This window comes from Giraffa tippelskirchi, chromosome 8 (assembly GCF_054371585.1).
Source record: "Giraffa tippelskirchi isolate mGirTip1 chromosome 8, T2T-mGirTip1v1.2.pri, whole genome shotgun sequence".
NCBI classification, from domain to species: domain Eukaryota; kingdom Metazoa; phylum Chordata; class Mammalia; order Artiodactyla; family Giraffidae; genus Giraffa; species Giraffa tippelskirchi.
This window is the reverse complement of record NC_137282.1, coordinates 6,002,171-6,017,479: the sequence shown is the minus strand read 5'-3', so window position 1 is coordinate 6,017,479 and position 15,309 is coordinate 6,002,171. Positions and strand designations below refer to the sequence as shown.

General features: G+C 44.1%; 1 protein-coding gene across 20 annotated transcripts in view; it reads right to left on the bottom strand.

The window, feature by feature from the left end:
* LRRC3B (leucine rich repeat containing 3B) overlaps positions 1–15,309 on the bottom strand; it is a 112,549-nt gene that overhangs the window by 37,680 nt on the left and 59,560 nt on the right. For 2 of the 20 annotated variants that reach the window (XM_081521099.1, XM_081521118.1), the window contains one exon: positions 11,592–11,745. The exons of the other annotated variants lie outside the window; for them this stretch is intronic. The gene's annotated coding sequence lies outside the window, so the exon portion shown is untranslated. Of the gene's footprint in view, positions 1–11,591; positions 11,746–15,309 lie in introns of those variants that run through there. 20 annotated transcript variants of the gene reach the window in all.

Sequence of the window (15,309 nt, the reverse complement as noted above, 5' to 3'; positions counted from 1 at the left end):
AAAAGTCAGACATAACTGAGCACACACACGAACACACACATGACTAAACGGGATTAATAGTTCATTATCTGTCCAGCAGTACATGAAATTATGCATACACGCATACCTACTCGAACATTTTCCTTAGCTCCACTCTTGGCTCATGGTAAGACTCAGAACCGGTTAGCTTCCTCCCAGCCCAGGGGACAATCACCCAACAACCACCCTGAGACAAAGCCAGTTGGTCCTCATCGCCGCCTCCCTCCAATCCCTCAGAAGGAACTTCATTTGTTTCCCTCAGGAGGAGAATATTGGGTCAGTTGTAAAGTAAGTGAATCTAACTGATGCAAGATGAACAACTTGTTTCATTACTGAGCTGAACTGATCAGACAGGTTCTTTCACATGTACTTCTTTTTAAAATTTTTTTTTAATGTTTTTTATTGTGGTAAAAGTCACATAATATAAAACAAACTATTTTCATCATACTGAGCTCCACAGTTCAGAGGCATTAAGGACACTCACATGGTTGCGGATCTCTCACTATCATCCATCTCCCGAATTTTTCATCTTCCTCAACGGAAACTCTGTCCCCATTAAATACTAACTCCCCACTCCATTCCCCAATCCCCGACCCTTGGCCCCAGCATCTACCAATGTACTTTCTGACTCGATGAATTTGACTATTCTAGGTATCTCGTATGCGTGCTGTGTGCTAAGTCACTTCAGTTGTGTCTGATTCTTTGTGACCCCATAGACTGTAGCCCGCCAGGCTCCTCTGTCCATGGGATGCTCCAGGCAAGAATACTGGAGTGAGTTGCCATTTCCTTCTCCAAGTTACCTCCTATAGGTTGAATCAAAAGGTATTCTTTGACACGTACTTCTGTCTCGGCTGAGTAAAACTTACCCTCTTGTCATAAACTTTCGTGAATGAAGATGGCTGTATGTTTTCCTGCCCTTTCCTTCTCCACCATGACTAAGGTATGTGTCGTCAGCTTTTCCTCACACACTTTCTTGAAGGCTCCTCTCTGTAGACTTTCAAACTTCCACACCTACGACTAGCTTTAGGAGCCACGTCAGAAGTGCATCCCACAGGACGCGCCCTCAGGACAGAGTCCCTCTGTTCTCCGTGGCGCTCCGTCCCACTTCTCTCTGGTCTCCCTCCTTCTGGACCATGAGGTTGTGGCCGCATTCCAGGGATGGCAGAAGAGTTTTTACACAGAGGAGGTTTTCAGAGGTTTCTGTGAACTTGATTTAAATTACTGAACACCATGTACAGTGAAAGGACCGTTTCATGATTTTTGAATGATTTATTAACTTCGCAAGCCTTCCAGCCTGATGCCAGATTTCATTATGACACTAAACTTTTAGCTCTTTCATATGTATTTCAAAGCACCCAGTTAGACAGGTTTTCTAGTACATAAGCTCCTCTTGTGAACAAGCTCCTCTTACGTGCCTCTGGGAGTTGTGTGGACTCCTTCAATCAACCAAGGAAGGAAACTCTTAGCAAAATAAAAACATACCTTGAGGTTTGACTGTAATTCCCACAGCTGCCAAAAAATTCTCCCTGTTTCCAAAGAATGTCTGGCAAGTCAACATTTTTTTTTTCCCTCTAGGTTCTTCCTTGCTCATCTAGCCATCTTGGTATCTGGTTATTTATCTCTTTCACTGTACATATTTTTTATGATTTACTGCCCCAGCTCTCTTTTCTAAACTATTGGGACTGACTTCTACTCTTGACTAATAACAGCCTTTTGAAATTTTGGTCGATAATAATAACAGAATGCACAAAGGGTCAGATGGGAAGAGAAGCATGTCAACAAGACAAAGCAACCGTGCTTCCAGGAAATACTTGGAGCAGAACTGAATGAGGAAGAGAAGAAGACAGCCAAAGATGTTAAGAAGAAATAGTTTAGTATGATTTTCAATCACAGCAAACCGAAACTTGGTTTGAAGTTGGATACTCAGCTGAGTCAGTCCTGCAAACTGCGACCTGCCTTGGATTAGAAACGGGGTCGGCAGCGGGGCTCAAGTCTTCTTGGACACTAGTCAGGGCCGTGCCTTTATTGTAGGATGACCTCTGGGCTGCTCTAAACGCTTTTGCTCCAATCAGTGCTCCTCAAGGTGTGAGCCACAGACCAGCAGCCTCTGCTGGTTAGTCCTTAGCACGGTTAGTCTTTATGAACCACAGTTAGGGTTAGGGTTAGGGTTAGGACAGCAGCAGCGTCTCGTGGGAACTTGTTAGAAATGCAAACTTGGGTCCCACCCTGACATGCTGAAGCAGAAACTCTAGGAGCAGGTTCTGCATCCGTATTTTAATAGCCCCCAGGCTGTTCTGACACACGCTCAATGCTGACCTACGGACCTCTCCATGCAGACAGCTGAGTGACTTGGAGTTTATATTTTGGGAAGAGGCAGCCCTGAGCCAATACTGACACAGTGGGTGTTTCAACACCCGCCCTGCCTCACTGCAGGTGGGAACCTCACTGTTTCCAGAACCCCCTGTAGAATTCAGCCACACTTACCCTCTGCGGGACTCCTCTGAAAATACACTTAGCCTCCTTCCTTTCACCTCCCTGTCTCACCTTCCCACCCCCACCCCAGTCTTTCCTAGGACCACCTCCTAGTCAATCAGTCTCACTGAATCCTCAGCTCAGAGTCTGCTCCTAGAGAACCAAGCTATCTCCTTCTGTGGAAACTTCAGCTTCACTGGTGGTACCCCGCAGCCTGGTGTCACATTATCAATCACTTCCAGACTCCAGGTACTAACTAGAGCCTGAGGATGACAAGGTCAGGACTCCCTGTGGCCTCAGAGCACTGGGGGCTAGTGGAGTCGTGGGAGGAGCAGACCTGTGAATGGATCTCATGGATGTAACAAAGCTGAAATTCTCAACAGTGCTGGGAAAACATTCTCCGTAAAACTCCCATACGAGGCAATTGGCCAAGCTAACTGCTGAAGTGTGGTTGGGGTTTACAGTGTCAGGATATGGAAAGCGAACAAAATATTCCAGCCAAAGTCATGGACCAAAACATGGAAGTGAGGAACAGAGAAAATGCTGCATCACGTGACATTTCTCTGGTATTAAATTCAGACTGAAGAGGGGTAGGTGATGAAGTTGAAAAAAACGGAGACGTTCTAAAGCACAGAAAGACTTCTCCGTCCCCCTAAGTAGTGTGGCCTTCATTCTGTGGGTGATGGGCACGGGGTGATGGGTCTTCAGCATGAGAATTCTCCTGGCTGAATTACATAGGCAATTCTATCAGCAAAGGGACCAAGTCAATGACTCCAGTGACAGTCTAGGCAGGATATAATAAAGGTCTGAACTTGAGGATAATGTGGAAACGAGGAAGGATTTAGCAGGTGAAATTGGTAAGACTTCCACTGAATAGATGCAGTTGTGACTGAGAGGGAGGGTGTGGCAAGAACAAAGCCGGGTTTCCGGCTTGAGTGATGCAGTTAACATAGAGCCGTGGTCATTTCCATCGTGCCTCTTCAGAGTCAGGGCGAAAAGAATCATGCTGAGACTTGCGCCTAACCTCGTGTGTGTGTTAGTCGTGCAGTCGTGTCCAACTCTTTGTGACCTCAGGGACTGTAGCCCCCCAGGCTCCCCCGTCCCTGGGGTTCTCCAGGCAAGAACACTGGAGTGGGTTGCCATTTCCTTCTCCAATGCAGGAAAGTGAAAAGTGAAAAGTGAAAGTGAAGTCGCTCAGTCGTGCCCGATTCATAGCGACCCCATGGACCGCAGCCCACCAGGATCCTCTGTGCATGGGATTTTCCAGGCAAGAGTGCTGGAGTAGGGTGCCATTGCCTTCTCCAGGGGATCTCCCAGACCCAATGACTGAACCTGGGTCTCCTGTATTGCAGGCAGATTCTTTACCATCTGAGCCACCAGGGAAGCCTGCTCCTAACCTTGGGAAAGTTAAATATGACTAACATTTTAAATTAACGCAGTCAATTTAAAAATTCATCAGTGCTGAAAGATGCAAGGCAGCTCTGATTGGTGCTGGTACAGAATTGCCTAATCAACAGAAACACCAGGTACAATTACTATGCAAGTCCTTTCAGTTCAACACAGTTTCGGCATGATTACTCTAAATGGGAAGTTTATGAAAGGCTCCAGTCTTTAAGTAATTAATAAAATTCAAGGTCTTGATAAAAGTAGACGTAGAGACATGCAGACATTTACTAGGAGAAGAAATGGGAAATGAACAGTCGTATTCAGGGAGTAAAAACATAATCAGTGTGACCTGTCAACAAGCAAACTGCAAAATGAGAGCCATAGATTACTATTTGGACAAGCAAAGCACAGCCCCAACCCTAACCCGACCCTGTGGTTCATAAAGAATAACCATTAAACGTGCCCTTCTGTCAGAGACAGAACCCGATTGAGCCAGAAGGTGCCTGCCAAAAGGGAGAAGCTTGGGGAAATGGCTTGGAAGAGGTTGTTCACTGATGTCGCTGTGTCCAGAGGCCTACGGTCCAATCCAACCCAGCCCCCTCCTCTCGTACCTCATGCACTGGGAGCAAAAGGGGCCAGACCGGCAGAGCCAGCATGAGAACTCAGTTCCGCTTCTGCCCAAGTGTTCCATCTCTTCCTTCTTAGGAAGGCTCCTTGAGTGACAAGGACGCACAGCTTTCCTCCTTTCCGCTCTATCTGACTTCCAACTACTCAGGATCCAAAACGAGGGAAAGGGCAGCAGAAACGACTGGTTTCAGGCTTTCCTAAAAGTAATGGAGACGCAGGCTGGCTTCATCATCCTAGCATCAACCTAAGGCTTCCACTAACAGATCCATTAAGAGCACCGGGCAGTGGAAGGAATCAAGTGATGGCACTACCACCAAAGTAGGTACATTCTCTCCATGAACTTTGCAATTATAGATGCTAATTCCAATTAGAATAAAGCAAAGTGTGGTGTCAACAAACACACACACGCCTGTTTATCTTTAGACACAAACAGAAGCCAATCAGCCTGGACAATGCCATAGCTACAACAGAGTTGAAGAACTGGATGGTAGAGAACTTCAGAGGAGGGGCTGGTCTACCAGGGAGAAGTTAAAGCATCAATGGGGGCCCTTCAAAGGGACTCAAGGGCAGAAACTATTAATCAGTATTAATGGGTTTCCATACTTGAATGGCTGGTGCCATATCTATCAGATGGCTATCAGTCCTAGAAAACAAGAATATTTTTCTCGTGTTAAACTCTACAAATCCCAGAGTATTGAGTATGAGTAGGGCATGGTAGAGAGTCTAAGAGTAATGAATTAAACTGACAATAATGATGTTTCAAAAAAGTTAGAACGGGCTAGCTTTAATAGCTAGAAGAAAAGACTTAATTATCTAACTCAAGAGATGGATAAAGGAAGGCTTTTACGAAAAGAACTGAGATGTTTCTTTCTTTCACGGTGAGGTAAATGTGACTAGCTTTCTGGGACAGATAAGGAAATGCTCAGGAGATACATTAAGGACAATAGCATTTCTCAAAGGAGATTCCAGATCCTCAGATAATTACTAGAAGTTCCTGAGGGGTCCCAGAGATGCGACGTGTAACCCCAGCCAGGATCACAGTGATCAGCAGGATGGGGACACCCTCTCCATTCTGAACCTTTCTGCACTTTCCTGACCTTCCAGCCTTTCAGAACAGGCAAAATGTCAGACAGCAACTCTGGACTTTGATCTTGAGCCTGAGGAATCTAAGAACCTCAGGAAATGCAGTGTTACTGTGAACTTAATGGCAGCTGCATCAACCAAGGGATACGGAGCAGGACCCGTGGGGCTCCAGGGCACAAAAGCCTCTCTGAGTCCCCCATTTCTTGATTACAGGAAACAGCCTTCATTCAGCCTCCATGACCCTCCCTGAGATCCAAAGGGCAGGTTTAGACAGTTCCTACTGGAGAAAGAGAGGGCATACAGAGATAAGCGGCCTTCCAAGGTGACGCAGTGGTAAAGAATCTGTCTACCAATGCAGGAGACACAAGAGATGCGGGTTCAATCCCTGGGTGGGGAAGATGCCCTGGAGGAAGAAATGGCAACCCACTCCAGAATCCAGAGGAGCCTGGCGGGCTACAGTCCATAGTGTCGCAAAGAGTCAGACACGACTGAGCAAATGAGCACACCAAGAAACACTAGTGCAACCTTGGGGCTGGATCCTGCTTCCCCATCAAGGCATACACATAGCTCTATCTTTGAGCTGTTTTGCAGATACCGAAATCCCTACCAGGTAGGAGAAGTTAACTGTTTGATGCCCACAAGCAAGTAGACTCCAAACTGGTTGGAACAAAAAGGTTGATGATGCTGACTCCCGAATAACTCACCGTCAACCAATCAGAATGATTTCCACAAGCTTATCACAGCCTCTTTGAACCATTACTATAAAATGTCTCATCAAATCCTCCCATACTGGGGACACAGGTTTGAGGGCATGAACCTGCTGTGGCCTTCTTTGCCTTGCAAAGCAATACTCCATCCAAAACTCTAAGATTTAATTCGGTGATGGGGTACAGAGACATTACTTTGCCGACAAAGGTCTGTCTAGCAAAGCTATGGTTTTTCCAGTAGTCATCTATGGATGTGAGAGTTGGACTATAAAGAAAGCTGAGCGTCAAAGAACTGATGCTTTTGAACTGTGGTGTTAGAGAAGACTCTTGAGAGTCCCTTGGACTGCAAGGAGATCCAACCAGTCCATCCTAAAGGAAATCAGTCCTGGATATTCATTGGAAAGACTGATGCTGAAGATGAAGCGCCAATATTTTGGCCACCTGATACGAAGAAGCGACCTATTGGAAAAGACACTGATGCTGGGAAAGATTAAAGGCAGGAGGAGAAGGGGACAACAGAGGATAAGACGGTTGGATGGCATCACTGACTCAATGGACATGAGTTTGAGTAAGCTCCAGGAGTTGGTGATGGACAGGGAGGCCTGGCCTGCTGCCGTCCATGGAGTCGCAAAGAGTCGGACACGACTGAACAACTGAACTGAACTGAACTGGGGTGCAGAGGCCCAGATTCGGCTTCATGAGTTCCAACTCTAATGACTTTCACAGGTCTGGTGCATTGCAGGGCTGGGGGGCGGGTCGCTGCCATAAATGCTGCAGCATCAGTAGGAGCAGGCGTTCAAGGCAGCAGTGTGTGTGACAGCCAGGAATGGGGAAAGCATCAATGTTTACTCTACAAATGTGAGCAGATAATCAACAACACATCCATTCGGTGTGGTATCACATAGCCATTAAAATACATGTACATATGTATATATGTAAAACGGAGGAGATAAAATTACCTGTATAGCACGATCACCACTAACAACAAAAACCACCTGAATTCATAAAAATCACCAAAATATTATAATAACAGTATTTAGGGGTGAGGATTGAGATTTTGAGTGTCATTTCTTCCTCCTCTTATCTATTAGTATTTTCTCAGTTTACTTTAAATAACCATGCAGTAACGAATTGAAAGCAGGAGTCTGCTTTGGATGAAGAGCAGGCACTTCTACTTATTCTGTAGTTGTAAGTGTGGTCTTCAGAGAGGAATTACCCTTTTGGCTCCATATTCAAAGCTATGACACTTTACATCTTTACATGTTCTTTGCACAAGACCTTCCCACAAGCAAAGGCCAATGCATGCGTGTGTGTGTGTGTGTGTGGGTGTGGGTGTGTGTGTTGTAGTAGTCAGGGCATTTCAGTTAGAAGATGCACAAAGCTCCAGGGTCAGCATTTCTATGGGATAATTTGAAAGACACTCATAAGACACTATGGCTTCCCTGGTAGCTCAGTCGGTAAAGAAACTGCCTGCAGGACAGGAGACCCAGGTTCAATCACTGGGTCAGGAAGATCCCCTGGAGAAGGACATGGCAACCCACTCCATATTCTTGCCTGGAAAATCCTAAGGACAGAGGAGCCTGGCGGGCTACAGTCTATGGGGTTGCAAGAGTTAGACACAACTTAGCGACTAAATGACCACCACCACCACCATAAGACACTTAATCATCCATTCAGGGTGTTTTTGAAATTGTTCAAATGTCTAAGAAGATTTATAGGAGCTGTTAGGATTTCACATGGATTAATGGTAGGTCAAGGATAAAATTATATCAAAATTAACTTTTTTGTGTGGGAAAGAACAGGCTTCCTGGGGTATGAAGCATTTCTTAAAACTTGGTTTTAGTTGATTTACAATGTTGCATTGGTTTCGGGTGTACAGCAAAGTGGTTCAGTTATATATTTGTTGTTAAGTCATTCAGTCGAGTCGGACTCTTTGCAATCCCATGAACTGCAGCACACCAGGCTTCCCTGTCCTTCACCATCTCCCGGAGTTTGCTCAAACTCAGTTATACATATTCATATATCATTCATTCTTATTTAGATTTTTTCCAAGATTAACTCTTCTTAACAATTACATATTTTTAAAGAAATACCTATGTATGATATGCCACACAGCACAAAGGCCTGAGGTCAGCACTAGTAACATCCCAGTTGTACAGATGAAGAAAGAAGTGCTTAGGCAAGACAGCAACTCACTCCAGGTCACACAGGTAAGAAATGGAGCTGCAGATTATCTGACCTCAGGTCTGCCTCTGAGACCACTACTCTGTATTGTCTGCCTATTTTGACACCAGAAATACACACCCAGATATCTTGGAATAAAGTGGTTCTCATAGAACATCCTTCCCTTATCTACGTTTGCTCTAGAACAATACCAGAGAAGGCAAGGAATGTTCTAGAAGACACACACATAACAACTACAGGAGATGCTTATACCAGCCACTCCAGAAACCTAAATGAACCCTATCTTGGAAGCCACAGTTAAAAGAAAACGATAATGCCATTTTCTGTGGTTTGCCTTTGATTAAATCAGCTTTAAAATGTTACCTGTTTGCATACATAAAATTCACTGCATCTTTGGTCTGGTTTGAATTTGCTACTTGACTTAGGAGAGAGCTAATAACTGTATCCAGCTCTAACATTTACTCTGAAAGACTTACCATGATCTGTTGCTGAAAGGAAACAGATTCTGATCTGGCTAAATTAAATGAAAAAGAATTAAGTTCTGGTTTAAAATTGACTTGCTTTCCAGGGGAGGGAAAAACTGGGAGTTTGGGACTGACATATTCACACTACTATATATAAGATAGATAAGCAAGGAGGACTTACTATATAGCACAGGGAACTCTGCTTGGTATTCTGTAATAAACTACATGGGGAAAGAATTTGAAGAATGACTGTATGTATATGTGCAACTGAATCACTTTGCTGTACACCCGAAACCAACATAATGCTGTAAATCAACTCTGCTCCAGCATAAAATAAAAATTTAAAATAAATAAAATTTCCTTGCTTTACTTCCATGGATTTCTGACAAAAAGAAAAGGAAATTAATCTCTAATCATAATTTTCACAATTTAATTAGGAGGCACTTTCATCAGCTGCATCCAGGAACCAGAGACATAGATATCCTGGCCCCCGCAACACAAACTAAACCCCTATAATCCTCCTTTATCATAATTCCATAATCCCGACTCCCTGAGTTCTCCAGCTGAGGAAGAATGTAATAATGTAATGATGGGGGGGGGATCTTACATTAACTCCTGCTAAAATTCAGAGGAGGAAAAATGTGTGTAGCTGCAATATTAAAACTCTAAGAAAAGTGAGGGCTTTTAAAGAAGGATAACTATGCCACGATGAGGCAAGGTAACAAGAAAAATCATGGTTTACATCCGAGCACTAAGTTCTAAGATGAAATTGATTTCATCATAAGACGCTTTACCAAATGAATAGCAAAATGCAAGAGGCGTTGGAAAATCATTTCAATTCAGATGGGCTAACACTTCCAAGAAGAACCTCCAGGGCACGATATCACAAAATAGGAATGGATGAAATCAGCAGATTGGCCATCTACTGGTGTTTAGCCTCTACAAAATATCCTATTTTCAGAAAACCTAAGAAAACAAATCCAAAAAGATGTTCTTGTTTTTCATTTCAGGATTTCAGACAAAACAAGTTCTTCCTGAGGAAGCAGCAGAAATATAAACAGAGACGAAAGAAACAGAATTTGAATATTTACACAATACTATTCAAAATACAATAGTAATCAAATGCATCCATCTAATTTTTGAATCTGTCTGTACAGTGGAATATAATTTATTAAGTTTCACATGCATTATCTTATTTCAATTTCCCAACAATTTTGAGAGGTTCCCAGGGCATCATGAGGACAGAGAGGCCAGAAGATTTAATCAAGGGCAAGTGCAAATGGCAGAATCTGACCTTGAACTCATATGTTCTTGCTGTCATGAGTCCAGAAAGAGCCCAGAAATAGCCAGCCTCATACATGTGCTCAATCGCTAAGTCCCGTGCGACCCTTTGCGACCCCACGGACTGTAGCCTATCAGGCTCCTCTATCCATGTCTATTCTTGCTCCAGGCAAGAGTCCTGGAGTGGGTTGCCATGCCCTCCTCCAGGGGATCTTCCCAACCCAAGGATCAACCCGTGTCTCCTGAATTGGCAGATGGATTCTTTATAGCTAAGCAACCAGGGAAGTCCAATAGCCAGCTTACCCAGATTCAAAACCTGAACACTGCTGCTTTGGAGAACGTCACCTTTCTGTAACTCAATTTATCTATAAAAGTAGAGACAATAATAGTACCTACTTCCTAAGGTTGCTGTCAGGATAAAATGAGTTGATATTTGTAAAGTGCTCGGCACCCAGTAGGCACCATACATGAGTCTGTTATTAACATAAGTACAGCTAGCTGATTCTACCTCCCCTTTAAAACATACAAACATTTGTCAAGTCGTGTTCCCAATATTTATATTTGGATATCCCCAAACTCCCAATGTTCTGTGCAAAATCATTAGTAAGTTAGCCTCTGATTACAGCTGAGACCCTCAGTTTCCTGTGATCCTGATACACCCTTGCTCTTAACAGCTAACGGTCCCTCTATCGGGTAATTAATTGGTGGTAGTGACACCCATGTCATCCCTTGAATGGAATGGGATCTGCCAGCCTCCTGCTCATTGTCAATGTAAATGCAAAGAGAATTGGAGCTGTTCAACTTATGCAAATTCACAATTGAAAAGACATCAAGGATCCCACTTTCCTCCTGGTTACAATTTCTCATCTATTTTGACAAGTGCATCCCAGGTATTTCTCCTTATTCCAGAAAGCCCATCATCTGAAAATGCGTGAAGAAGGAGACCTCAGTAAGAACAGGCCCACCTCAACAACTCCAGCCCCTCCTCAAGTATGGTTGCTGGACCAGCAGCGTCCCTGGGGAGCTCGTTGGAAATGCCAAATCCTGGGTCTCACTTCCGATCGAACGTGTCAGAATCTTCGTGGCAAGAAGCTCCCAGGTGGTCCCTGTGCAGGTGAAGGTCTGAGAAGCAGAGGGGCCACCCTGCAAGGGCTTCACCTACGGTGTCTCTTTTCTTGGAGGGGCCGTTTAAAGAAGGACATGCTGCTAGCTGGTCAGTGGGTGGATAGAGTTGAGAGGAGCCTAAATTGGACTGCTGGTGCTACACTCTGGCAACCATTCTAGAAGGAAAGGCGAGCCAGTCCCTCCTGGATTTTCTCTACTGTCTCTTGTTACTTATTAAAGTTTGAAAAAGCAGATGCAACCTCACCTGCAACGAGCCAGAAAAATGGAAGAGTGACTCATCCCACACTGCGATTAGCAGAGCAAGCCCGTCGATTCATAGCTGACTGAGCCCAGAAATGAATGAAAAGCCAGGTCAGACAGACGATCCCCCTTCTGCATGACTTGGCCTCGAAGGCAACCTGGAAGGTAATTAGCGTCTTGGCTGGAATTGAGAAGTTTCAGGAGACAACAGGAAAAATAAGAGAGAAAGGAAGACAGCCTAACGAATCACTCTAATTGTGGAACTGAATGAAGAAAGAAACGGTGAGTCTGTTTGAGTGACTCACACCAACAATTCAGAGCAGTGACTTTGCAAGTCAGAAAGTGGGAATGTGATCAGTCAGGATAAACCCTCGGTTCAAAGACAGAACAAACAGTAGTGAGGAGAGCTGCATGCTACGGGACAGAGTCACTAACCATTGCTGTGCCAGCCACTTGGTTTCCTTGTCTTTAGCTAGACAGTCTCTTTGAAACATCAGTGTATCAATCCCAAACTCCCCGTCTATCCACTCTTCTCCTCACAACTCTCCCCTTTGGTAAGCACAAGCTTGTTTTCTTAGTCTGTGAGTCTGTTTCGTAAATAAATTCATTTGTATCATTTTTAAGATTGGGCTCCCAAAAAGTTCATTCACATCCCATGAAAAAAATCCAAGTGAACTTTTTTGGCCAACTCAGTATTTTGTTATTTAGATTCTCACTGCTATATATAAAATGGACAACCAATAAGGACCTACTGTATAGCACAGGGAATCCTACTCAATATTCTGTAATAACCTAAATGGGAAAAGAATTTGAAAGAGAACAGATATGCATGTATATATAATGGAATCATTTCGCCATACATCTGAAACTAACACAACATTACAAATCAACTATACTCCAAAAAAAAAAAGATACACTATTTCCATTTGACTTGTTTATATGAAAAAAAGAAAACAGAAAGAAACTTGAATGTAATTCAGTGAGTATGAATTTCAAACATGGAGATGACTCAGGCTGTTCCCTTAGGAGTTTATAGTCACTCATGATGTGTGCTGAGACATCTATTTCAATTTTCTGAAAAAAAAAATAGTATTTTACGCATAAATATTCTACTTCATTTAGGCAGGAGGAAAGGACAAAGGAGGGAGTTTGGGTTCAGAAAGAAATCTTTAAGACTTTCCTGGTGGCTCAGTGGTAGAGAATCTGCCTGTCAATGCAGGCGACACAGGTGTGATCTCTGGCCCAGGAAAATCCCACATGCCATGCAGCAACTAAGCCTGTACCACAACTATTGAGCCCAAGCTCTGGAGCCTGGGAGCCACAACTAGAGAAAATCCCTCACAGCAGCAAAGACCCAGCAGAGCCAAATGATAATAATAATACATAGAAATTAATTAATTATTTTTTTAAAAGAAAGAAGTCTCCAGGTAAAATAGTTCCCGGTGATACCCAAAACAGAAATCTGACATTAATGGCTTTCAGATACTTTCACATAGGTTACTGATGTGTACATGTTCTGGATCCCTATAAAGAAGATAAGGCAAGTGATTTTCCTCCTAAATTAACAGAAAAACTTACCAGCTCAGAAAGTCTGGATGAGAGAGACATGTTTGCACAGCCACAAAGAACGAGAGATAAGAATTTGAACTCCATGTCTTAATCTAGAATTTTTCCTACTCTCCCATGCTAGTCCTAAGTTGCATGCCCAGATATCTTATTTAATTCTAATTTTGATCTTAAGTTATCCTATGGAGTGTAAAGGGCTTCCCAGGTGCCACACTGGTAAAGAATCCACCTGCCAGTGCAGGAGGCATAAGCGACATGGTTCAATCCCTGGGTTGGGAAGATTCCCTGGAGGAGGAAATTGCAGCTCGCTCCAGTATTCTTGCCTGGCAAATTCCACGGGCAGAGGATCCTGGTGGGCTACAGTCCATGGGGTCGCAAAGAGTCGGACACAACTGACTGCACATGTACACACACAGAGCAGACATCAGTAGGCGGTGGTGATTCTGACTTTCAGACAAGAAACTTGTCAAGTGGCCCCTACAATGGGTCATCACACCAAAACCTCAGTCTTTGGATTTTAGGCCCAGGGACCTTTCCCCTGTTTTTCTGTATGAATACTCTCTAACATCTATCCCCTCTTCTTGGACACCCACCTTGACTACCTTCCACAGTGTTCCTTGCAATTAGCCATAGTCACACTATGATTTCTAGCCAGTGAAATGGGAATGCAAGACATGCATGCCTCTTCTAAGACTTGGACCGCAAAGTCTCCTAGGTACACACCTCTAAGCCTGTTCTGCTTCTGGCTGGGCTGGAATGGAGATGACAATGACAAACTTGGAAACCATGTATTGCTGATAACAGAGCCACCGTCAGCCTGGGTCCCTGAATGACTGTGTGGAGCAAAGTCTGCTTCCCACCTCACCACTGACCTCAACCGCCCTCAGATTGGACAATCACATGGTTAAGAAATAAACTTTCATTGTACTGAGTCATGTCACATTTGGGCGGGTGAGTTGGTGGATTTTCTTGGCTGTGATACACAAGCTGTCCTGCACACTGGCTCGCCTGGGGCAGCACCCTGTCTCTGGCTCTACTTCATACAGACGATCAAATTCATCTCCACGGTGGTTCCCAGGTCAGTAGGGGAGCCAGGCCAGCAGGCGGAGCCATTGAAGGCAGAGCAGAGGAGCAGATGAGACCAGGCTGTGTGAACATACCTGAGTCTGAAGCCCCACTCTATCATTTATGAGCTATGCAAACTCTGGCTGGTCCCTAGGCATCTGAGTCTTGGTTTCCCCATGTGTAAAATGGTGGTCAGTTCAGTTCAGTTCAGTTACTCAGTCATGTCCGACTCTCTGTGACCCCATGGACTACAGCATGCCAGGTCTCCCTGTCCATCACCAAGTCCCAGAGCTTACTTAAACTCATGTCCAAGGAGTCAGTGATGCCATCCAACCATTTCATCCTCTGTCATCCCCTTCGCCTCCCACCTTCAATCTTTCCCAGCATCAGGGTCTTTTCCAATGAGTCAGTTCTTCGCATCAGGTGGCCAAAGTATTGGAGTTTCAGCTTCAACATCAGTCCTTCCAATGAATATTCAGGACTGATTTCCTTTAGGATGGATTGGCTGGATCTCCTTACAGTCCAAGGGACTCTCAAGAGTCTTCTCCAACACCACAGTTCAAAAGCATCGATTCTTTGGCACTCAGCTTTCTTTAGAGTCCAACTTTCACGTCCATACATGACCACTGGAAAAACCATAGCCTTGACTAGACGAACATTTGTTGGTAAAGTAATGTCTCTGCTTTTTAATATGCTGTCTAGGTTGGTCATAACTTTTCTTCCAAGGAGCAAGCGTCTTTTAATTTCATGGCTGCAATCACCATCTGCAGTGATTTTGGAGCCCCAAAAAATAAAGTTCGCCACTGTTTCCCCATCTTTTTGCCATGAAGTGATGGGACCGGATGCCATGATCTTAGTTTTCTGAATGTTGAGCTTTAAGCCAACTTTTTCACTCTCCTCTTTCACTTTCATCAAGAGGCTCTTTAGTTCTTCTTCACTTTCTGCCATCAGGGTGGTGTCATCTGCATATCTGAGGTTATTGATATTTCTCCCAGCAATCTTGATTCCAGGTTGTGCTTCGTCCAGCCCAGTTTTTCTCATGATGTTCTCTGCATAATACATACATGATCATGGTGATAATAAACAGCAAG